The 25,722-nt window shown below is 34.4% G+C and overlaps 1 protein-coding gene across 5 annotated transcripts in view; it reads right to left on the bottom strand.

Moving 5' to 3' along the window:
* The window catches only part of LRRC4C (leucine rich repeat containing 4C), a 496,561-nt gene that overhangs the window by 208,608 nt on the left and 262,231 nt on the right, over window positions 1–25,722 (bottom strand). For 4 of the 5 annotated variants that reach the window (XM_017812552.1, XM_017812506.1, XM_017812499.1 and 1 more), the window contains one exon: window positions 550–687. The gene's annotated coding sequence lies outside the window, so the exon portion shown is untranslated. Of the gene's footprint in view, window positions 1–549; window positions 688–4,805; window positions 4,864–25,722 lie in introns of those variants that run through there. The other variant, XM_017812515.1, reaches the window with a different exon arrangement.

Genomic DNA, 25,722 nt, shown 5'->3' with positions numbered 1-25,722 from the left:
GCCATTAAAATTCTTTTTTCGCAATCATGACTGTACAAAAAATGCAACAAAGTGAAAAATCAGACTGAAAAGTCTTCTATACCCTAAATTTCTCTTGTGATTCAGTATTTGTCTGTACAAATAAAAATACAAGACTGTGCTCACATCAAGAATAAAACGCTTTACAGTTGCTGCAGCCCACATGCCTTGGACTGCATGCAGACTTTTTAAACTAGTAATTAATAATACTTAGCTTTGCTTTATGCTTTAAGCACAAACAAACATGACTACAAGACTGACATAGATGAGTTACAAGAAATTCATACCCTATTTGCTTCTGCTGTCTATAGAGAGCCTACAGTTACCATCTTAAAAGTCAGTTTGAGATGTGTCCTAAATATTGTTCACCAATCATACATTTAAACACTTTTTTCTCATACAACCATATGTGAATATAAGAAATGTTATACATGAATAGCCAAGAATAAAGTTTTGAAAGAAGGTAATAGCAATCCTTAGTAGAAACACAATATTAATAAATGAAAGACTGGAAGGAAATTTTCAGTTTACCTGTTTTCACTAATTCACGGCAGAGTTAATTTTCCTTCATGCCAAAGTGTAGTGTATTTACTTTCTCAAATGGTATGCTGTATCTTAGGATATGTCCATATTAACAGTCTCCATTTCACATTCCTTTTTTCTGGTAACCTATTTGTGTTGAGGGGAAAAAAAGATAACATTTCATGGTGTGGTGTGTCTCACACTGACAGACCATGAGATTATCATGCACTTTAGAATGAACATACTGAGTAATCTCACAATTAGTAATGAAATAACCTCTAAAGTATAAGCAGTTAAAATTTCTTAGGCAGACCGTTGGAAACATACAATCTATAAACACAGAAAAGGAAAGAATTCACCTGTTTTTGACTAGAGATTGTATTCTGTTCTCTTTATCTTAATCAGCAACAGCTTTAATAATAATGTGAAACTTGTTCCTGAGACACCACACAGTGGGTAATCTGTGTTACAGCCATTATCCCATTTACTGAACAAAATATTCACTAATTCACACCACAACTCAATGGCAAAGAAAAGTCGGCATCCTTTTCTGAACTGCATACATTGAAATGCAGCTGGTTATTTTGTTGTTTGGTTTTTTTTCAATGTTTATAGCATTTGGTAGGAACTATACATTCAGCAATTCCAAATGTACAATGCTAGGGAGTACCTGGGAACTTGGGTATTCTTTGCTCACAAACTGTCTGACACAGTAGAGCTACCTCCTGACATGAATTAAATGCCAAGTACCACCATGACATACATAAATCTTCCCTACTAACTGTAGATTGGAACAGTATGGGGCTTTTTTATCTCTTAGGATAAGCTTTTCACCTGTCTGCTTTCATTGCAGTTTTATATATGTGTGACAGACATTAATGGTTACTTATACATTTTATTCATCTGGAACTACTTCATATTATTCCACTGAAGAACACCAAAATTCTAGGGCAGGTGTGTACCATGCTAGTTTTGCACATGATGTAGCTGTTCAAATACCTGGACATGTAATTTCTCTTTTGAATTGAAAAACATCTGGTAATAAATACGGTGATCCCTAATTAATCAACAGATCACAGATGTATGGTATCTGACAAGTTCATGCCAAACACCAAATAGGTGCACAGAAAATATGAAGTCACTTGAATTCCAAAAGGCTCATTTCTATGTTTGAAAGTAATGTGTGAAAGAAAACTCAGGGAAAAAAGTGTGGTAACATTACATTATAAGTAATACTGAGCTGAATTTGAGATATTGTAATATTTGCAGTTTCTCTTGTGTATCATATCTCATCAGTTACATATATAATAACTCTGAATTACTAAAAAAGATTTATCTAGTTAATAGGCAGTATGGAAATGAAAGGAATATTTTGATCACTTTCATCTTGTTTTCCCCAAACAGCGATTTCCTATCCCAAGAGTACATTATCACTTGCTTTCATTAGCTTTTTGTGACGCAGTGGATTTATTAATTAACTGTAATTAAATTACTCTATTGTCATCTTCTTGTCTCTGCTGACTGCTTTCTACGTATAGAAGACAGATTAGCTTCAGTATCTAGAAAACCAATAAACAATTATTTAAAACTTAACTAGAGGGGTCTAATAGTTTCTTACCATCAGAATTTCCATTTGGGCACAACTGTTAAAAATATATTCTTCCTCAAATTTATGGAATATAAAAATAGAAATAGAAACATACTGAATCTTACAGAAAAAATATATTAATACAATTTATAGGAAATAGAATATAAAAGTAAAAAAGTGTTATTTTTTAAAACAAGAAAAAAAAAGCTTTATACATACACCTACACCACTGATACATTATTCATCTTCCATAACAAATGAGAATAATCAGGGGACAAAATTAGACACACGAGAGAAAAATGCATCAGACACATTCACAGTCACAGATTATACCACAGCTTAATTTACTATTATATAAAGGAAAGCTAAAAAGACTGCAGCTCTTCTGAAACTTAATCACCGGGATCATTTGAAAACTTCCCTGTAGAAAGTGATTTTCCTCCTGTGTTGCATGAAGACCAGAATTTGGCCTAATTGTACCACTAAAACTATGAGAGCCACTCTGTCAAAGGAGAACAGGAGGTACATTTCGTTTTACAAATTACTATTACAAATTATTAATTACTGAATTTTGAATGAACCTCAAATATTTTGGCTGCCATCAATAGTTTATCCTTCACAAGGATGACATGAACAACCACTGGCAGCAGTAGACGAATGGATCAGACGGCATTCCAGTCTGCAAACTAGATCACATACTTTTCTCCTTTGTACAAGACAGTGAATATCATTCAGTAATTACAGAAATAAACTGCCCCTTTGTATTAAAGTGTTAAGGTATTTCTTCAATGAAAAGCTTTCTTAATCTGTCCTGCCTTTTTGAATATATCATGGAATCAATTAGTACCTAATAATAATCCAGCTTTACCAGTAGTTAGTTGAGGTATTTCAACAACAACACAGAGTTCATACTCACATATGCACTGTGTACAGTGGTAACTATCACCATTGAGTTCCTCTTCTGCTCTCAAACACAATTCAGGGAAATGGATGACAGAAGAGATACCGATAACAAAGGAATTCTGACTACTGAGATTCAGTTTCTAATTCAGCCATATATTTGAAATGGGTCATCAAGGGTGGTAATGGGCATTATGCTTGAAAAAGCATTGAACATGAGCATTTTATCTTTTGGACTGTGTTTCTATCTCTAAAGTGGCAACAGTAATTCATCATATACTTTATATTTTTATCTGTAAGCAATAGACAGAACTATTTATAAAATGTATATAACAGTGATAACAACCTGATACTGACGTTTTCATAATAAAAGTAATAACAACAGTTATCAATAATCTTTTTACAGTTAAACTATTACATAATAATTGCAATTGAGGAACTGCCTGGACTATAAATATAATTACATATATGAGTAATTATTGAAATATTTTTGTTCTGTATTTGGGAATCACTAACAGAATCTCTGAGGTTGGAAGGGACCTGTGAGGCCATCTACTGCAATGTTTCAAAGACATCTATAATGTTTTACAGATGTGCTAAAGTGAGCATTTGTTTGTTTCTCATACTGACCCTAACATCTCAGAATCTTATTTCCTGAACACATTCCTATAATACAATGACCACTGAAGAAAAGACTGATCTTTCATCTACTAGCAGCACAATATTTTCTTCTTAAAACACCACATGCTATTGTATTTCAAAAACCTGTTGGTGTCTCAAAACTTTAAATGCATTTTTTGACCCTTTAATTTCAAATTCAGATTGGGTTCTGCTTTCTGTTAGTTTGACAGTGCATGTATCACTACATTGCATTTTCTCCTTAAAAAATACTATTTCTCAGTCTGATGTGATTTCTCTGTTTCCACAGCAAAGACTACATGGTTGGGAAAGGACAAATTCTCTCATCTGTTGCCATGTTGTATTTAAATAAGACCTTATTTTCACAATCCTTCTCATCCCTCACAGAAATATCAAGGTCAAATTATTTCACATTACAAATGTGAAAAATTAGGAAAAAATCTATTGTATTATCCTGTCCTGACTGAGACTGAATTATATGGATTTGCTTTGCTCTTGTGTAATGTTATGAAAAAAAATGTATTCTGAAAGCTCATATAGTTATCCAGAATTTCCTAAATTATGTACATTTTCAATACCTCATTCAGAAGAATTTTCTTGTTTTATGATGATAGATAGTTTTATGATGATAGATTAGATCAAAGTACCACATTGTAGGAGTCTTTGGTTGGATTTACACTTGAGATTTTAAGGAACTCAATTTTTCTTACTAAGCCAATAAATCATGCAATTTTTTGGTGTAGTCATAGTTACAGGATGTGGCATAAAACAGGCACACCTATTTCTCTTACTTATCACCTGGGGAAAAAAACAGATTAAAATGTTTCCTGTATTCTAATTCTGAAAGGGACTTCTAGTACCCTCAGTGAAGTAAATTGACTCAGCATTCAACTATAGAATTTTAAAAAATGCTTTAAATTAAGATTATTGTTTTCATTCTTAAACAACATTCACGTATCACACATAAAAAATGCTTTGAATGAATGAACTACTGTACAGTGCTTCCAGCCATGTAAAATGGATTGATTAATTAAAGAGAGATTGATAAACTATTTCTTTACCACTGCGTGGGGTATAGGCCACACTTAAAGCACTTTTAAAAAAGATGTTTTCTTATTCTGTTATTGCTTTCAACTACCTGATTTAGTTTGAGGGTGTATTTCTCCATTCTTAATGATAATTTCATTTCCCTTCTCTATAAAATCTTCACTACTTCTCCAGTCCTAAAAAAAGAAAAAATACTGTCAACACAGTGGTAAATAACTTTCCCTGCCATGAGCCACCCTTTTGCAACTAATTCTTTACTGTCTGGATTTTGATGGAATCAATAACACCTGTCCAGGATGAACACTACAAAAGTGCACGCTGCAAGCAAATCAGAATAGGAATGTTTCATACCTGTCTCACACAGGTGTAAAAGATTACGTGTATTGCAAAGCAAAATGAAAATAGTTTTATTTAATTATGGGATGCCCACGATGTATTTGCTTCCAGATGCATTTGCTTCCAAAAGACATTAGCAGCAGGAACACTTCCCCCTCATCCTTGTAAGGGAAGCGGCATGGTCCAAAAAAAGTGGGAAGGAGTACCATCAGCTGATTCAATGTGCCTTCTCTCAGGCACAAAAGGTTTCCTGAGAGGAAACCCTTCTCGCTTCATGTTCAAATCTGTCCCTTCGCCTCCTAAACGTAACAGAAACAGCTTGAGATGTGATAGCTTTGAGGTAGACTGGGAAACAGGACAGTGCAGCAGAAATTTTTACTGGTTGTAAAGCTTTTTTTGGCACAAAATTTCAATGTAAAGACTACTCATATATTTAAGCCTTTGTGTAAACATTCCTAACTTTAACATTGCATTACACTGATCTAAGTCATTTTTAGCTGCTTAAACTAAATCAAGATATGACACATTCTGGAACATAAATGTCTACACTGGGTCTTACACTGAAAGAACTGAAGCTATGAGTCATTACAGGGTTTCAGTACAGATTTATGTCTGGACTTAAGTTATCTTAATATACCCTGTGACAGATGCTATTCACTTAAGAAGGTCGATATAGAATTCCCTTACCACAGAAAGGGAAAGTAACTTCTCAACATAGTGAATAGACTTATTATAATTACTATTTACATGTGCAGAAAATGAAACTATTTTCCACACTGTGATCTGCAAATTCCAATCATTTAATTTATCAAGATAGGACAATATTTAGCTTTAATCAGAAAAGTAAAGGTCATTAAACCAAAAAGATTTCATATTTATGCTGTTTTAAAAAATAAACTTAATATTTATTCATTAGCAATTGAACAATTTAAGTCATGGAATTTATTCTTATACACTTAGAATTCATAGACATCTTAAAACCTTAGTCCATACCTAATTCATATTAAAAAAGAATCATACTATTCTCATTAATATATGGATATGGATAAATACTATTGAAATAAATAACATCCTACAATCAGACTAGCCTGAGTCTATGGAATTGCTATTATATTTTACAAATGTCTTAGAAACAGAATTTGAGCCTCATAGTAGGATAATATTGTAAAAAGCATCGTACTATCCTTCCCTTCATGTTTGCTCAGAATTAAAGATAAGCTGATACACATTCTGCAATTTATGAATATGACAGGTTCCTATCCCTGAGAGAGTCAAAAGAAATCATGCCATCATTATAACTTAAATATGACTGAAATTAAAAATTAAATAAGCAAACAAAGAGAAAAACACCTGAAAAAAACTGAAATCTAAACTTTTATAGAAATATATATTTCTTAATGTCCCTTGCAGGTTTACAGATTTAGTTCTTGATATTTCCTAGTAAAACCAATCCATATTTACTAGAAATAGTATACATCAAGTAAACATCAGTCTAAACCTCAGTGTTCTCAAAAACTTTTGATCCAAACAGAGATCTCTAACTGGATAGAGCCAACATATCTTCTATATGGGCCTTTCACAGACAGCAATACACAGAAAGTTGCCATGTGGTTCTGTTTATATTCAGTATGGTTTGATTTATTTCATTATATGTGGTTCAGAGTGCCATATCAAGGTACTTCTTCCAAATACTGCCATAGGTCATTTCACCCTCCAGAGACTAATTTCAATTAAAAGACATTTTTCACATCATAAAATAACAGCAAACATTTTTGGTGAAAGACACGAGATGTTTTTTAGTAGCAGTTATATATTTCAGCAATAAGGCATCCCTGTAGGCTACATATTAAGGTAAATGAGAGACAAAAGCTTGGCTTTTTTCCTGAGAACCTACTGATTTACTTTTTCTTCCATCTCCTCCTAGATCCATCTATGAACAGAACCTCCCCGCCAAGTGTGTGAAAACACACATATGACCTCTTTTAACAAATTAAAAAGAAAAAATAAAGTTACCAGACCAATAAAAATAAAGCAAAAATTAGCACACAAACCATAACAACCACTACAATAGTTTCATATAGAAGAAATGTAAATTTTCATTGCTCCTTTGTCCTTGATTTCCCCCATGTGTGAATTATTATTTAAGTAATTTTTCACCTAATAATCATGACACATTTTCACCTGTTATCATGACACAGATGAACTGAGGTGTGATAGTTTTGGCTGGGATAGAGTTTTCACAGCAGCTATGAAGGGTATTTGCATTTTTTCTGGAAACGGTGTTGATAACACAAAGACATTTTCATTACTGCTGAGCAGCACTTACACAAAATCAAGGGCTTTTCTGCTCCTCACCCCACCCCACTCCAGCAGCAAGGAGGCTGGGAGAGGACACAACCAGGACAGCTGACCTCAACTGACCAAAGGGACATTCCATACCATATGGCATCATGCTCAATATATAAATCTGGGGGTAGAAGAAGGAAGAGGCAAGGGAGAAACACGATCAGAGTGAGGGCATTTGTCTTCCCAAGTAACATTTATGCACGATAAAATCCAGAGAAGTGAATGAATTCCTTATTTTGGTTTACTTGCATGCATGGCTTTTGCTCTACCTATTAAACTGTCTTTACCTCAACCCTCTCTATTGTGATTCTCTTTCCCATACCACCATGGAGTGGTGGGTGATTGAGTGACCAGCTTTGTGGTACTTGGTTGCTGGCTGGGGTTAAACCACAATATGAGTACGACCCTGAGATTAGCTCAGTTGGTTAGAGGCTGGTGCTAGCAATGCCAAGGTTGTGGATTTGATGCCTGTGAGGGCCATTTACTAATGGTTGGACTTGATGATTCTTGTGGGTCCCTTATGGGTCACTAACAGTTGGACTTAATGATCCTTGTGGGTCCCTTCCAACTCAGAATATTCTGTGAATCTGTGAGGATTACACATAACTGTCCTTGGAAAAATGAACCTGAGAAAAATATCAGCGTACAGTGCATCAATCCCTGCAGCAGTCAGTAGCAAATGAACACACATTGACCAATGGGTGGAATAATGGCTTTGTTGACAATCTGAGATTCAACTTTTGCAATTAAGTGGATAGAGAGATAACAGAGAGAGAGTTACGATAAAAAATCATCTCCCTATCTCCTCTGTTTGCTGCTTTATATGATCACCCCCCATTAGTCACATACATGTCCAGATGGCCAGAGATCAAGGATGGTATGTCACTTCTGATCACAGTAGTTTCTTTGACCTTCTATCCTCAGATAATATGAAAATATTCCATTCATCAGAAAAATATTTCTACTTTGTAAAATGCTATAATAGCTTATTGTATGTCTGTCTCGTATTGGCCTCATAAGCCACCAGCGTGCCTGTAACAAATGTGGATAGAGCCTTCCCAAATCTTCGTTCGCGAAGCCTAGCCATGATGATGAATAATAGTCACCCTTCTTGCTCTCTTAATTAAATTCAGAAGTCAGCAAATCCACAGTGGTTTTATGGCCAAAATTTGTACTTGCAAATATGGTAAGGTCCCATGAGTATTATATAATCACTGATATGCCAGTAGCATATGACTTTTCTAACTGCATACATTGCATAAGAAGGAAAACAAAAGAAGAATAAATCACTATCTGAGATGGATGCAAAGAAACAAAAATGAGAAAGTATTACAAATACATCCAGAGTCTAGATGGAATAAAAGTCAAAGATACACTTTTTCCTGTGTAAGCAAACTTGAATTAACCTTAAAGTTAACCTTGGCAGGACATTAGAAACTTTATGAACTGTGTTAAAACATAGCAATTCTGAAAGCAGCCAATTTTATTATTTTTTATAACAGTCAACCAATAATGCAGTGACATGATCTTATATCACTGGAGTATTGAAAAAACCTGTGTGGAGATGTGTTTACAACCACAGAAAGCAAGACAGTCCTGTAGGGGGATAAAAATTTTAACTATACATTGCTTCTTTGCATAGAGTCCATTAATCAGGCATGTAGATGGCAGGGATATTCAATGGTGAAGCGGCTGGGCTGTGCAGTCTGAAAATCCATACAGGGAGCATTATCTTTTGATGCCAAGAAAGATTATTATCTGCTCTTAATTCAGGCTTTTTAGGAATTTAAGTAGATTCAGCTGGAAAACAATAACTTTTTTTCATGATAATTACTATGATTTCTGATTTGAACATAGCAAAAGCAAAGGTCTCAGAGAAAAAAAAAAGGGAAAAAGGAAGATCAAAAATTTTTATAAAATCTATTACCACAGACATATGTATATATACATATTTGATTATAGATTAATAAATATTAAAGTTACCCAAAAACAGTGGGAGCAATGCTCCCAAGAGCTGCAGCTCTGCGAATTTTCAGAGAAAAATCATAAGATTAAAGTTATCCAAGATGCAGATACAATGTAATGTAATACAATGCAATGTAGTTTGACTGAAGGTACATTGTCCATCCCTAACCTGGCAGATATTTGTAGTAAGAAAACAGCTGTGTTTTTTCCATGCATATAAAGTCTGATTATTTAATCTGTCTTCACTGAAGCACCTGAAAATGGAGAAAATAAGTAGGATGACATTTAATTGTACATCCAAGGTCTTTCACTCACTGAGTAAAAATGATTTACATTAAATATGGGAGGACTAAGGTGAAAAGTTTAATGCTACTAGACAGTTGGATAACCAAGAGAACATCCCCATAATGCATCAGGTAGTATTATTCCTCTTTTAATGCAACTGCACAAAACCTAATGTGGGCTTCAGCAGATGACAATCCATGTGCAAGGAATATTAATTCAAGCTGTAGAAGATAATAGGGTCATCATCAAAAGAACAGAATCCAATCTTATAGATTATAGAGCAACTGGAAAATGCTTTGCTCATTTACTCTAGAAAAATGAAGGTTAAGAGAAGGTATGATTAAGGTAAAGGTATGATTTACAGTCTGTAAATATATTGGCTGGTTAAAAGTAGAAACTTTTAATGTAAAGGACAGTGTCATAAAATCAAATGTGCATACCATGATGCATGTCTTAATAAAAACAGAAGACTTCTGAGCATTAAAATTGTGGGGGTTCTGTAGAACACTGAGAGAAGTGGGACAACTGTCCTTTCTAATCTACAGTCAACTAAATTCAGGGAGTTTTGTTTCTTAAGACAGGTTGAAAGAAAGGAAATACATGATATGGTGGTCTCGTAGAAGAGGGAACCAGTGTCAGTAAAGTGTATTACAACTACAAAATCATAGTCTTAATTGGTTTTAAACAGAGAAGCCCTGAATATAGTTTATTCTCCCTTATTGCTCTTTAACACATTCCACTGGGGGAAAAAAACACCAACCAATTAGTAACAAACTTTTCCACACACTTCTGAGTACACTGATCAGTGTTTAGCATTTTAAATTCCAGCATCGATGCTGACACTGAGTCAAATATTATGGCTAGATATCTAAATGCTGAATAACTGCATGACTAAATGCATCTGTGTTCATTAAGGCTAAAGCAATGATGATCAAAATTGTTGTTTGTGCAGCAAACAAACTGCTACTAGAATTATGGAGAATTTTAGATCTTCACAAGTTCTTCTGTTTTCATACAACATTATGTGTTATCAGCTCTGTTGCAGGACTTGTTTTGAGAGATCAGATACAATGACTGGAACTGAATTAGAGATTGAGACATGAATCTATGTGTCTGAAATTACAGTCACACACTTTTGCTATATTTTCTTTGGTGTTTTTTTTTTTTTTTAATATGAAGATAATGAGCAGAATTTACCTCACCTTGAATCATTGCTTTTACATACCTAGAAATATTGCTAAAAAATGACACAAAGAAGCATAACAAGTGCATCTCCAGTGTCACACTGAAACACTTTGGCTAGATCTAACCCATTATCTATTTATTGCACAGATCCTTATGTATCACAGAATGACTCACAGAGCTAAAATAATAATTTTAAAAATATCTGATTTTCATGCTAGATTGACAGGCCTGGAGACTTAAATTTTCTTCTCATCCACAGTGCAGAAACAGTGTAAGTAGCTGTATTACTAGCTCTTTCTCATATCCACCCACTCATAGACACTATTGTTAAAGGTAAAATATTTCTTAATTTTACAAGATAATGCCTGCAGCCTTGAGCCATCTGTTGCCTCTTTTAAAGGGTTGATAGGCACCTGCATTTCAAACCGACTTTCAAAAAAATTAAGAACAACCTGAATCCATGGAAAGAGGAAAGACAAGTCCTTGTACTGGTGAGGCACCTCATATTCTAGGATATTAAATTAGCAGTCATCTTGTAACTAAAAAGAAATTCTATGTTTCTTAAATATAACAACAAAACAAAGTCATTCAAATAATTGCTATTAAATACATAATACTTGAAACTTAGGGGAAAACATAAGATTTTTGAAAACATATTATAATAAAAGAAACTGATTATATAAATTTTGTAACTGTGTGGAAGAACACTTAAAAAACAGAATATAAATTTTATCAGTGTTGGTTCAACTAACAAATCACCTAGATTGATTTTTTAACACGTTGGCAATTTCTTCCTCACTGTTAAGTGAATAAGACACAGAGGATAAAAACTTTATGGAGGATTTCAGTGAGATCAAAAAGACCATAAGAAAATAACAGTGAAAGCAACTGCAATCCCAACTTCACTTCAATCACCTAATGCAATAAAAAATCACAAGTTTCCTGTAATTTTAACAATACATACTGAAGCTTCCACTCTCTTGCAAGAATGTTCAAGTCAAAGTACCATTCAGTTAGGCAAATGATCCGGTATCACTCTCTTAAAACTGTGGACATAAAAATATTTTGAAGAAAAATATCTGTATCTCAAAACCAGGAAGTGCATAACTAGTAAAACTTACATAGAGAAAATGCTGCCATATTTATCTATTTTAAGATTAAACTTAGATTAATAGACTATACATACAGATATAGATAGATAGATAGATAGATGCAAAGATAAATGTTATTACCTTTCTGTAAAAAAGGCTAATTAAAATTCCGATATCTCCTCTGGTAAATGCGAAATGATTTAATTATAATCCAAATGATCTAAATTGAATAGTTTCTGTTTCAAAGACTCACCTGCATAGTGCTAAGAAGCTCAGTAAATTCAATTATCAGTAATGTACAGCTGTCATACTTCCTTTCTGAACCACACTATTATAATAAAGTTCTTAGATTATTTTCCTGTAGGGCATTATTAATATCATACAAAAGAAGAGCTTAGAATAATCTTAAAGATCTACTTACCTTTTACCATGTTTTTAGACATTTAGTCTCAATTAAAACAAACATTAATGGAAACATGATGTCTTAAGTAGATTCAAAACAAAAGAACTTATGATAAAAAGTAGAAACATGCAATAATTACTAAAAAGCAAACACCACCAACAGACATATGAATGCCAACAATCCAGCAGAATTTTCCTACAAAAAAAAATTGAATCTATAATGATTTTCTGGGAAGAGTTCACATTTTTATAATGACCACTGTAAACAAACAGAATTCATTTAATATTAAAGTACTTTAGCAACCTAAATTTATATGAGACTTTAAGATAGGTTCATATTCTTCATAGAAAAAAAATTTCAGTCTTGCTATAGTAATTATGTCCATATAAGCTCACGTTCATAGGCCTACAGAAATATGGGTTCATGTGTACAAGTTTGCATTACACTGACAGACAAGCCTGTAAGATCTTGATCACTTCTAATGGCTGAAAAACAGAAGCAGCTTCTCTTTTCACAATGGCAGAGACTCTGAAGTAGAAATCAAAAAGACATGAGAATGGAATATTATTAACTCATCAAATACTGCCATATGTTTTTATTTAAAGTTACACTTTGACACAGAATAACTTGAGTCAATATTATATGTTGATACATAGCTTGGTAAGGTCAGACAAGGTCTGACAACTCAGTGGTACCTGTTTGGCACCTCCAAATTGTATGTTGGAAGTGCAACATCATTGCTTTTAGATTCCAGAAGCCAAGCACAGCTCACTGGCTGCTTTGTGATAGCACTCAAAAGAGTATCAACAGGAATGAACAAATTTCTCATGTGCAGTTTTGCACTGTGATTTGTCTTCTGATATCTCTTCCCCAACTACTTGAAACAGCCCATAGTGTCCTATGCATTACAGCAAGAAGTTGAGGTGCCTGAGAAAGGACTGATGGAATGAATATTTAATAGACCAGTATCTGGAATTAAATCTGGAATTTCTTTTAATGCATTAATGGTATAGGAAGAGCTGAGACTCCAGCAGTGTCCTACCTTCCTGAGTTCTGAATGGTGTGCTGGAGGGATATTACTGGTAAAACATTGCAAAGAAGGTAAGGACAAGGAGTTACCACTTGAAAATACCCATGAGACTGTCTGTTATGACAGTTTCTGGTTTTCCACACCTTTTTTGTTTGTTTGTTTGTTTTTCTGGTGGGGGTGATGAGACAGGGGCAGGGGTGTTTATTAACTGTTAGCAATGGAAGGGCTGATCCTCCAATGAAGAACATATAAGAAATATGACTAATTTTGATTAAGAAACTTACTGGGCAAATGAGACGGAAACATGTCAACATAGTTACTTCAGTCAGAAATGCTGAATACTGCTTTTTGCCACAGAATTACGAGAATATTCAGGCCCCAGTCCACACAGTTCAGGGGAAGGAGTAAAAGGAGAGGGAAAACAAGGAAACTTCATCTGAAACATGATCTTAATGTTTACTGTCCTTATTATTGTGACATGTTCTCAACAATAACCAAATAACCATAGATCTCTAGGGTCAAAGTGTATGAGGCAGTCTTCTATCACAGCCTCAATGTTTGGTTCATAAATGATATGAACCATTCATAAATGATATGAACCCCAGTAGGGAAGAGCACCACCTACTGAATCACATATGTCACTAATAAGTAAATTTTAGTTCTCTTTAAAGTTTCACCATCCAATGGGGTTTGTGGGTTTTTTACAAGCTATTAATACACAATTTATTTTGTTCCAAAACACACATGAAAGTTGATTTGGTTCAGGTCAGACAATTAAGACCACATAATTTTCTTTATAACCCTTTTACTTCCTTCTTTTGTCCTAATTCTTCCTGCATTCGGTTAACCATTCTTTCATGGATGAAAATTCAGATACCATGGATACTGGTATAACTTTTATTGAGTTTTATTGAGTTTTAGAAGTCGATATGATAACTTTAAACTTTTTAGAAATATGCGTCTGAAGTATAAGTCTAGCGACTGGGCTTGTCCAGCCATGAGTTTATAACAGAGGGGTAAAGCTCAGACTTACAAACAAAGTTATCAACATATTAAAAGGAAAGACAAGGGAAACAAGATATCTACAGCATATTCCACTTTCACAACTGTTCAGTTGAATAAGCCGTGGAAATGAAGCATAACAAAGACATTTTTTATGTTTTTCCTCTCTTTTTTTCTTTTTTTTCTTTTTTCTTCTTTTTTTTGGCAGAAAGTAGAGCAATGTCACTAAAACCCTTGTTTCTTCTTTGTATATCTTTGCATCAGTCCTCGATGAAACTGGTGACCAAGCACATTATTAATACAGTGTTCATGAGGAGTACTCACTACTGTATGTTTAGGGACTCATGGAGTCCTGGCAGCTGTTTGTTGGAAGCTTAGGGGAAAATATTTCTGGATAGGTTCTAGAAGTAGAGCTAAAGTATTTTTTTAATTATTTATTTTCTCATGCATACACATTAGAGTCAGCACATTAGAAGGAAGAACTTTACACTGTGACAAGCAGGTCATGGCTGGATGAGAGCATGAAAAGTTTTTCATCCTCCTAATAAACTCTGTTGTTAATTTCCCAATCATTTGTCTTCTTCAACCACTTATTTCTGTTCCTGGTACTGTTTCAAAGTTGAGAAGGAAGGGTATGATAAGAAATTTTGAAGAAACAGTCAATTAATGAGATGTATAGTGTTGAAAATGAAAGACAAGGAAAAGTGATCCGTTTGGCAACCTTATCATTCATCTGTTATAGTACTCCAGAAATCAGAAGGCAAATATGCAAAACAGAAGTCTTGTGTTTCATCCTTGTCAACCCTACTGCAAACCTTCATTTATAAATGTATCAATTAATTTTTACTATAACCTAAGTTTTTCTATGTTACTTTCCTCTGACTCCTGAAGAATTTAAAATATTTATGGAATCCTTCCTCTAAAAATCAGGTTAGTTCTTGGGACAAAAGGTCATCTTTTTCTTTGTCGAATGAGTAGCAGAATGTACATCTAAAAAAATATATGTACGTCATCTTTGAACAAGCAGGATTATGTATGAAATAAATATCAAAATAAAATCACCATTATTGATTTAAAATGTAGTTAAGCAGAGTAATTGCTGAAAAGTCTCAGGACTGAGCATCTAGAGACTGAAGAGGAAATTTTAGGCCTCCTTAATTCAAAAGTAACACCAGTATTGACTTAATGGAACAAAGATCACTTCAGGTTTGAGCTGCACATCAGCACCTAAAATAAAAAGATCTCTATTTCTCTCTGGGCAGATTCAGTATTCTGCCACTCCACCCTAGTATTGACACAAAGCAGGTGCATAACATTGGCTAGGACTTTTTAGAAACCCACTAGGTTACAGGAAAGAGCTGTGACAAACTACACAGCCTACAGCTATGCAAGACGTAAAAGGTAAAACTGCAGAGATAAAATAGAGGAGAAAAGTACTGTCAAGCAGCTTGAGGATTCAAGAGAAAAAAAACATGGATGTGATAAAAGGTATAAAAATTCTACAGGGAAAAACAGAGCTGGAACATGGCAATACAGGAACATCATAGATCACCCAGTTCCAAAGAGCAGTACCAGCTGACCCTTTTTCATCCCCAAATGTCTCATCAAGAGTGATGAAGCATATTAGTGGTTAGCCTAGTTTATCCCTAGTTCTAGTTAATTCCTTTGTGTCTCAGTCACTAAATTACTGCTTTTTACCTTTAAATGGAGCATATCCTGCTTGCTGCCTCTTTGTGTGTAGCGTAAGTCATCCAGATTGGTCCAGAGAGTGTGACACTGTCTCCAGAGGACCTTTTCCTGCTCTCTTGTCACAAATTATACTAGTTTCTTCATGGTATGCCTCATGTGGCAAACATTTTAATCAGTCATAACACCATAATTGCATTCCAATTTTTTACAGCAACTGCACAGTATTTGATGAAAATTTTAGCATAATTTATGCATATTAATTAAGTTGTATAAATATCTAAATAAACTATGAATCTCACTATTTGAGCCAACAGTAGCTCAATGGTGCCACACTAAATGTACAAGAATAACAATGTAAAAATCTAAGACTTTGCCTACTACTCCTTTGTCTCTTTTTTTTTGGCTTGAATTACTAGAGAAACACTGTAGGAAAGGAGGAACAAAGATGGATGTTTGCTTTTACTCTAAAGCATATAATTGAATAATAATTTTTAAAAATGTGATTCTCTGTATTTTACATGCTGTTCTTCACTTTCACTGAAACTAACAAAAGACATGAAAACTCAAATATAAATCACTTATTTGGACAAAGCACATATTTAAATGGTCACTAATTCTCTTCAACTGTCAGAAGACAAAAGCTTAAAATTTTCTTCTGTATAATACCTTTTAAACTGTGAGAATGTCATCATGCTCTTTAAAGGGCAGAAGAGAAAGGGCTGGAGAGAAGCACACAACTCCAGTGCTATATCCCAGCACTGAAATGGATTGCTGCCAACTGTAAACATACTTAATTCATGTATTGTTACAAGAGAAGATGAAGGCCAGTTGTTAGATACATTATAGGGTACCATGCAAATGTTGGCAGCATTTTATGGTGCTGTCATATTCAGAAAAGCAATAACAGAAAATATGACATTTAATACAATTGCTCCCTTCCTATCTTCAGAAGAATATCTCAACCACTTTTAACAGTAATTTTCTGATTCTCTGAACTTTGCACAGCAAATATCACTACTGGAGAGTAAAGTGTGTTGTACCAAGCTTCCTCTCCTGAAATCATCCACACTATTGTCAGCTAAGTTATGAAAGCAGTTCTGTGAGCAGAATAGTGGAATAGGGGCTAGCAGGGAGTAGTGAATATGAGGAAAACATTATCTGATAACTCCAGCTGACGAAACATTAGTACTTCTACAATACCTCGATCAGAAATAAGAACTGGACAATGATTCCTGATTTTTGAACACTCATTTAAAACTTCAATCTAAATATACGAAACTGTTTAGCAATATTTCACAGACGTTCTGTCTAACCTTAAACTACCTCTTTTTTTTTTGCCCCAGCTTCAAATTACAACCTAAATTAGCAATGCATGGGAGTGTTCACAAGAGTTTAACCAATTCTACAAATGACAAAAGTATAGCCAATTCATCAGTGTAGCTCTTGGTCACCATTTAAAACCAATACAGAGAAAAAGCAAACTGTGCTGATTTTGGCTGGAGTAAGGTTAATTTTCTTCACAGTGGCTAGTATAGGGCTGTGTTTGGGATTTGTGCTGAACACAGGGTTAATAATATAGTGATGCTTTTGTTATTGCTGAGTGGCATTTGCACATTGCCAAGGCCTTTTCTGCTTCTCACCCCACTGCACCACAGTGAGGAGGCTGAGGGTGCATAAGAAGGTGGGAGGGGACACAGCTGGGACAGCTGACTCCGACAGACCACAAGGATATTCCAGATCACATGGTTTCATGCTCAGTATATAAATCTGAGGAAAGAAGGAAGTGGAGGTGCATTTGGAGTGATGACATTTGTTATCCCCAGTAACTGTGCTGTGTGATGGGGCCCTGCTTTCCTAGAAAACACCTGAACCTTGGCTGAACACCTGCCTGCCCATGGGAATCAGTGAATTAATTCCTTGTTTTTCTTTGCTTGTGCAGATGGCTTTTGCTTTACCTATCAAACTGTCTTTATCTCAACCCACAAGTTTTTTCACCTTTACTCTTCCAATTCTTTCCCCTATCCACCAGAGGCGAGTGAGCGAGCAGCTATGTGGGGCTTAGTTGCCAGCTGAGGTTAAAGCATGACACAATCAATCTAAAAACCCAAAACAACAGCAGCAACAATAAAAACCCAACCAAGAAAACCCAAAAACAAAACCAAAGAAGCACTAATGAATTGCCGTTGCCTGCTGTTAATGACCAATAACCACAACTACAAGCATTCATACTTCTAAGTGAATCTGCTATTTAAGGAATGCATTGTTTTTATGCTGGAGATTTCAGATTTTATTAAATATAATGAGAGAAAAATCAGCAATATCCCTGATTATATGATGTAATGTCACAGAAATCACAAGTAGAATAAGTATGATAAAGTACTTAGTACTTTCACAGACCAGCACACCTCAGGATGATCTGAAAACTCCCTACAGTAATTTTTACTGAAATCAGTAATCCTGTTTTTCAGCCTATGTAAATCGTTTGTCATTTATAATTTGAAAACTGAAAATCTACTTCCTTTCTGTCAGAATCCAACTCTAATTTTGCTCTAGGAACAATAATTATGTGACTATAATTATGCACAATGGGTGGCCCAGACTGTACTCTAATGGATAGCTTCTCTTTAATAGGGAAACCAAAACACTCCATCGTTCAAAGGAAGAGGAAGTCTCTTAGTTGCCTCTCTCATGTAATACTTGCAAAAAATATTCCATAAGAAAAATTCTGTACTCCATAGGGATTTTTTTTGTGTGTGTTGAGTGATTTAGATGTACATACTCTGGAGAAAGGGTATTTAACCATCCAAAAAAGCTTAATCTTGACATGAACTTAGATTATCAAAATTCAGTAAAATAATTTGAACTTTTCAGCAGATCAGCGGTTTTTAGGATCAGGATCAAATATCCTGCTAAAGAAGACTAGAAATTTATTCATGAATGTGAACAAATGTATTCTTTGAAGAACAGTATGACCATGTTTCTGTGACCATAAGCAACATGATGTTTTCCCAATCACACAATCATGAAATTAATCCAGGATTAATTTTAATTTAATGCTTTTAACATGAGAGTTGCAGTACTTTCTCTTGGCCACATAAACACTTATACAGATTTTCTTGTCTTCCTTCCAAGGTAATAATGATCTCAATTACAACAAGCAAGACCATACCACGTATGTTCAGAATTGTGAGTTTCTTTCTTTAACTCGTATTCTCAGAAATGTGGTGATGGTGGGCTACTCCCTTCACTCTGCAATGTGGAGTTTCATTTCAATACAAACTTGCTTCTCACACCAAATGTTTCAGCAAGCATATATGATTCAAAAGTTTGATTATCATTTTAATAATCACTAGCTCTGTATACATTAGTGTACCAACAGCAGGATAAACCAGAAGTTAGCTATACTAAAAAGTTTACTCAGTATTTTGAAATCTGGTTCATCATCCTGTTTGTGGCTCCATGTGTACTATCAGATAGTAATTCACTAACATTAACACATGTAAAGATCTTACAAGCTCTAATTTTTCAAGTTGACCTTTCTCTGTCCTTTCTAGGAAATAACTTTGCATACATTGTATCCTCTCTTCCATTTATGTTCTCCCTTCTTTCTTCTCTTCATATTTCCCAAATTTGTTTTTCAGTTTGAATGCAGTATCTTTTCTAGCCTTCTTTAGCGGAGCTCAAAAACAGTCCCACTTGAGCATGATTTCAGTATCTCTCACAACCTGGGGAAGCTGACAGTCTAACTCTGCACAGTAACAGACAGACAGACAATTGTCTCTTATCAAAACCGCATCTCTGGCTTAATAACACCTCAACCAAAAACATCCCTAGGAAGAATTATTAAAACGGTGTGCCTCAAAATAAGATTTAGCAGCAGCAAAGGGACTTTTCTTTAATGAACAATGTGCAACTAAAATAGATAATTTCATTATTATTGAATAATAATAGTTATTGTCTCAATAGTTTGGTTTTTTTTCACAAATACAACTCAACCACAAAGTCCTTTCAGAAACCTGCTAAGCTTGACAAGTTGTCTTTCATATTGTTGGTTTAAAATCAATCAAATAACTTGCTAAATTTTTTTTTTTTTCAATTGAATATAGGCAGGAGGGAGAAAGAAAAAGGACAGCAAGCCACATACACGATACATGGAGCTCAGCAATGAATAGCATTCTTATTGGTGTCATCCAATTAAAAATATTCACTTGGAAGCAAACAATGATAAAAGACTGCAGGACATCAGCTGTGCCAAACTACTCATACATTACATGTGACATGATACTCACCAGTTTGACATATGATTGGCAATAGAAAGGGAAAAGAAGGAAACAGGGAAAGAGAGAAAGAGGGAAAGAAAGAAGTAACTCATTTTTGTGAAGGTCAACTATTTTAATGAAAAGACACGCAATGATGACAGGGGAAGGATTTTAAAACTATACCAGAAAAATCAATGAAGAAATGTGGTTAATAAAGACTGTTTGCCATGCTAGAAGAAAAAGCAAACCCACAAATTCAATGTCTGACTTGAATTTTTTTTCAGCCAGTTAACCTCAGAATTTCTCCGTTCAGATAAAGTGCAAAGAAGTATTGAGACTTAAGAGGTTGAACCCCAACTCCATTCCAATCCAAGGCAGAACTTCTACTGAGAATAATATTTCTTTCAAGAGTATTCTGGAAGACCTTAATCAAACTTCTTTTTTCTTCAGAGCTTCACAGTCTGGTTTTCTTACATATAGACTAAAGATTCTCTTTTAAAGTATGTTTTGAAAAATATAACTACAGAACATTAAAATGTTTCAATATTTCTGTAACTAGGATGGAAGAGTGCTTAAGATCAAAATCAAATCAAGTTGCTAAAAGTCTTATCTTGTGAGTAGACACTTTAACTTCCAGATTAAATACTCTGCATGACATGAATGTACCCTTTATCTCATTATGTACCTTAATTCATGAAAACGTTAGAATTGCTGGGGATGAATCACTTCTATTCAGTTGTGACATCAATTAAATTAGACTGGTTGGGGCAACAGCTTATTTGCTTGGGGTTAAAATGGTTGCAAAACATCTATTCTAAATAAAATTGGCAACACTAATACAATTAGATACTCCTTTTATTTAATGTTTCTTTTGTGTTAATATGTAAAATCAATAAATGCAAAAGAAGGAATTGAAGTACTAATGAAAAACATATGATATAATATTTGTTTGTGACAGAAGTGATACTTAATTAATCTCCTCTTACTCATTATTACCAGTTTAACACGTCTGTAAAATGACACAGGTTTTGATGAAAAATCATACTCTAAGAAGTGAAATAGCATAATAATTAATCTAGATCAGAAAAAGTCACTTCAGTCTGTAAATATTCAACTCAGGATCCAATCTTAATAGTGCAAATAGTTTTATAGATACCTAAATTTACATATACAATTACCTAAACACATCACTGTACTTAAGTATGAACCTAGACTTTTTATTTTAAAGCAAAAGGGGTTGAAGTGTGCCTTTGGTCAAACAATTGCAAAAGCCCCTATTGCTGTCTATTCCTATTTTTCACCCTAACAATCTCCTTCCTACAACCTTCTTCCTCACAAGAGAAGTAACACTCCTGTCAGTGCAAACTACTCTGAGAAAGCATATAGTGTGTTTAAACTCAAAACCACACCAACTACATTGAACTGCTTCTGACATTAACTGAATAATCTGTCCTATGGTCCAAGAGATGAGAGGACTGAGTCCTTAAAAATACAGTTTAAAGCAAGAACACTTTAAACATCACTGTCAGTTTCTGCAGCAACCCCTTGACCATCATCTACTTGTCCTTATGACCTAATAATAACTTTTGTTGACCATTATATACCATGCGATAACCATATACAACAAAACAACAAAAACTGTACTAGATTTTACAATCAAATATATAATTTACATATTCACTTGTTTATGTTATCGAAATAACAATATTTATTGATTAATAATATAATTTTACATGAAACTTTTTAAAATAATTAATAATACCATTAATATTAGTTAATTAACATAATTTCTATTAATTGATAAAACTTATTGATAATATTTATAGACATTATCTTTTTATATTCATATTCACTTATATCAGTAAAGTATCTGAAACAATACTAATAGACAAAAATTACTCTTCAACTTTCTCAAAATGTCAAGTAACTGAAAACAATAGGAGGGCATTAGCAAAAAATTACCTATAAAGCACATAAAACAAACAGAAATAAAGTGAAAAAAACATTGAAGATACTGCTTATTTAAACCTAATCCATAGAATCACAGAAGATACTGAGTTGGAAGGGAACCACAGAGATCATCGAGTCCAAACCTTAGCTGTGCACAGGATAGCCCCAAGAATCACACCATGTGCCTGAGAGCATTGTCTAAACATGGCTTGAACTCTGTCAGGCTTGGTGCTGTGACCATTTCCCTGGGGAGCCTGTTCCAGTGCTCAACCACCCTTTGGGTGAAGAACTTTTTTCTAATATACAACCTAAACCTCCCCTGACACAGTTTCATGACATTCCCTCAGGTCCTATCACTGGTCACCACAGAGAAGAGATCAGTGCCTGCCCCTTCTCTTCTCTTCTACAACAAGGAAGTTGTAGACTGTAATGAGTTCTCTCCCCTCCGTCTCCTCCAGCCTGAACAGATCAAATTACCTCAGTCTCTTCATATGGTTTCCCCTCCAGGTCCTTCTACCATAATTCACCATGTTACCATGTTTTCTCTGATGCATAAGACAAGAACATCAGTTAGTTGACACCACATCACCTATTAATATTTCTTTACATAGCTCTTTCCCTTTAAAACTCTTTTGGCATTGCGCAATATGTTTGATTACTAGTTGAGGGATACAGCTCTGCAAGCGAACGTCATGTAACAAACCCTGATAGTATAAGTTTTCTATTTCAGGTACAATAAAAATAATATATTAGACATTGTGTGCAGTAAAAAAGTTTCATTCTTCAGGGTAATGTGTTATCCTTGTCCTGAGGTTTGGTATGCAATAATGCAGTTACCAAAGCAAGTGCACAAATGCACGTAATGATTTTCATACTGGTGCACTTCAAAAAAGTGCAATAATGCCACACGACACAACACTGCATTTTAGTCCCACTTAAAAAATATGTATTAATTAATTACAATATATTATAAGAACAAGTAAAAATATAACATCAGTCAAGTGTAAAATCTCTACAGTCAATATGCAAAAATTATTTCCAGCAGCCTTAAAGAATATCTATTATCTCATGAATATACAGTGCATACAGATATAAAATTTAGCATCGTTATATACCAATGTGACATAAATCTTCAGTATTTAGAGAAAATTATAATCCACAAGAGAGCTAGCCAGGAATTAGTTATAAGTCTCTTGATAAATGAAGATTAATGTCATAGAGTTAAGTTAACATGTATTATAATGATATAAAAACAACAATAGTTCTTACTGCTATGGGGTCTTTTATCTGTGGAGCTCAGAGCACTTTACTAGCACTAATTGAAAAAAAATCCCTGCGAGGTGGTTACATTTTATTTTCTGGGTTCTACAAATTGGAAAATGAAGGCATAGATAATTAAAAGAGCTTGCCCCAGGTCAGAGAGCAAGCCACCAACTAAACCAGAAATACAACTTTTAACTTGAAGTTACCAGTTTTAATTCTTCTTCTTTAATCCTATATGCATAACATTAATATTAATGAATACTACTAACAAAAACCCAGTACTTCTGTCATTGAAATCATTTGCAATACTGCTGATTTCACTGGTGGAAGTTCAAGTGTATCACTAAACTATTCCAAAACTATACTAACATCTTAACACATAAGTGGACAATCTCCAGGTGGCCCCAGAAAATCTCTAAAGAGGGAGACTCAACCTTCTTTTCCAGTTGTCCAATCTATTCCAGTGCTCAGTGACCCTCACAGTGAAAAAAGTGTTTCTGATATTCTAAGGCCACTTCCTCTGTTCCAGTTTGTGCCCATTGCCTCGGGTCTTGTCACTGTGCACCCTGAAAAGAGCATGGCTCTGTCTTATTTACACCCCTCTCTTCAGGTATTTATAAACATTAATAAGTATGCCTCCTGAGCCTTGTGCTCCAGGCTAAACAGTCCCAACTCCCTTGGCCTTGGATCATTTTAACCGTTTGTTTTTCTGGGAAAATGGATGTGTGAATAATTTAAAACTCAAAACCGAAGCTAAGAATTTTTTTCTGTTAATTACAAAGGCAGGGGATTAGACACCAAATCTGAGGAGGAAGAAATTAGGCATAAAATATATTCTAGCAATTATTAAATGTCCAAACAATTTCAATTATCTGAATGCAATTTGGACAATATCAAAATGACTCTGACAATTTTCACTAATCATTAAATTAACACTTCCTCCAATATTTTACATGATAGCAGAACAGCTGTCTACCATATATTAAAAAGATTTATCCTGTTTGAAATATGGAATGGATTATTATTGTTTTATAGCCACTCTGGAAAAATGATCACAGAAATATTTAGTTCAAAGGCTTTTAATATTTTACTAATACAAACTTGTTTCTGTCTTTTTGCAACTATATTTTCTCCAGATGTGTTCACTCCAAAAATGTTAGATGTTCTTGTCAAAAACATAAATAAAATAAGAATATTTTCAATAATATTAAAAAGGAAGCCTTATGTGATTTTTGTTGGAGTCATCCTTTATTTATCTTGAGAAACAAAACTAATTATTCATACAACCCAGCTGCTGTCTTGAAGTACACTCATTAATATACCAGTAAACATGGGGTATTTCTGATTTTTTTCCTGAATAAAATATTTTAAAAGTAATTAAGAGGAAGAACTATCAAAATGTCTTACAGGAAAGGATGATTGCAGCATTAAGGAAATTCAGGAGACAGGGGGAGGCAAAAGCACCTCTATCTACAGAATATTTTCCTATGGTATAATACTGCATTATTTCCTCTTGATTATTCCAATCAGTTCTGATTATTTCAACTCCTATATGTCAAGCATCAGCAATCCAGAGTATAATTGGAATAGCACACAGCTAAAAGCAGGAGACAGGACCAAAGAAACCCACCAATCTATTTCTTTGCTACAAGGAAAAGCATTTACTCTACTGGAAAACAGAGAAGTGGCTGTAAACAGATATGCCCATTAAATCAGCAAGGTCTCTTTTGAAAGCACAACATGGAAAACATCTTCTCAGGTTTTACTTAACTTTCTGTTCAAAGGGTGGATGTTGAGCCTCAGGGATCAGCTGGTGACACGAAAATCTATCTTCCAAATCACTCGGGTGTTTTTCAGTAATGAGTTCCCACTTCCCTATCCCTGAAAGGCATGGCAAATAGAGTCATAGATCAAAGCAGCACGTAGCTGAGTGAGTACAGCTGTGGAAGCTAAAATGGCAAGGGCTGCTGTGTGGTAATGAAAAGGGCCATCACTAAGGATTTACTCTAGAATTCAAAACTGTCACTTTCAATTTGAAACAAGGGATCCATTAGCTTAGTGCACTTTTTATTGTTATTGATTTGCAATCCTTTACATTCTTTTAATTTCAAACTGTCATGAAATGCATAACTGTTTTTTACTTCACAGAATAAGCCTTGATGATTTTGCTTTCAAATAATTATTCTCAAACCACATTTTCTTCC

Source organism: Lepidothrix coronata, unplaced genomic scaffold (assembly GCF_001604755.1).
Source record: "Lepidothrix coronata isolate B3197 unplaced genomic scaffold, Lepidothrix_coronata-1.0 Scaffold1, whole genome shotgun sequence".
Lineage (NCBI taxonomy): Eukaryota > Metazoa > Chordata > Aves > Passeriformes > Pipridae > Lepidothrix > Lepidothrix coronata.
This window is presented reverse-complemented; position numbering and strand designations above follow the sequence as displayed.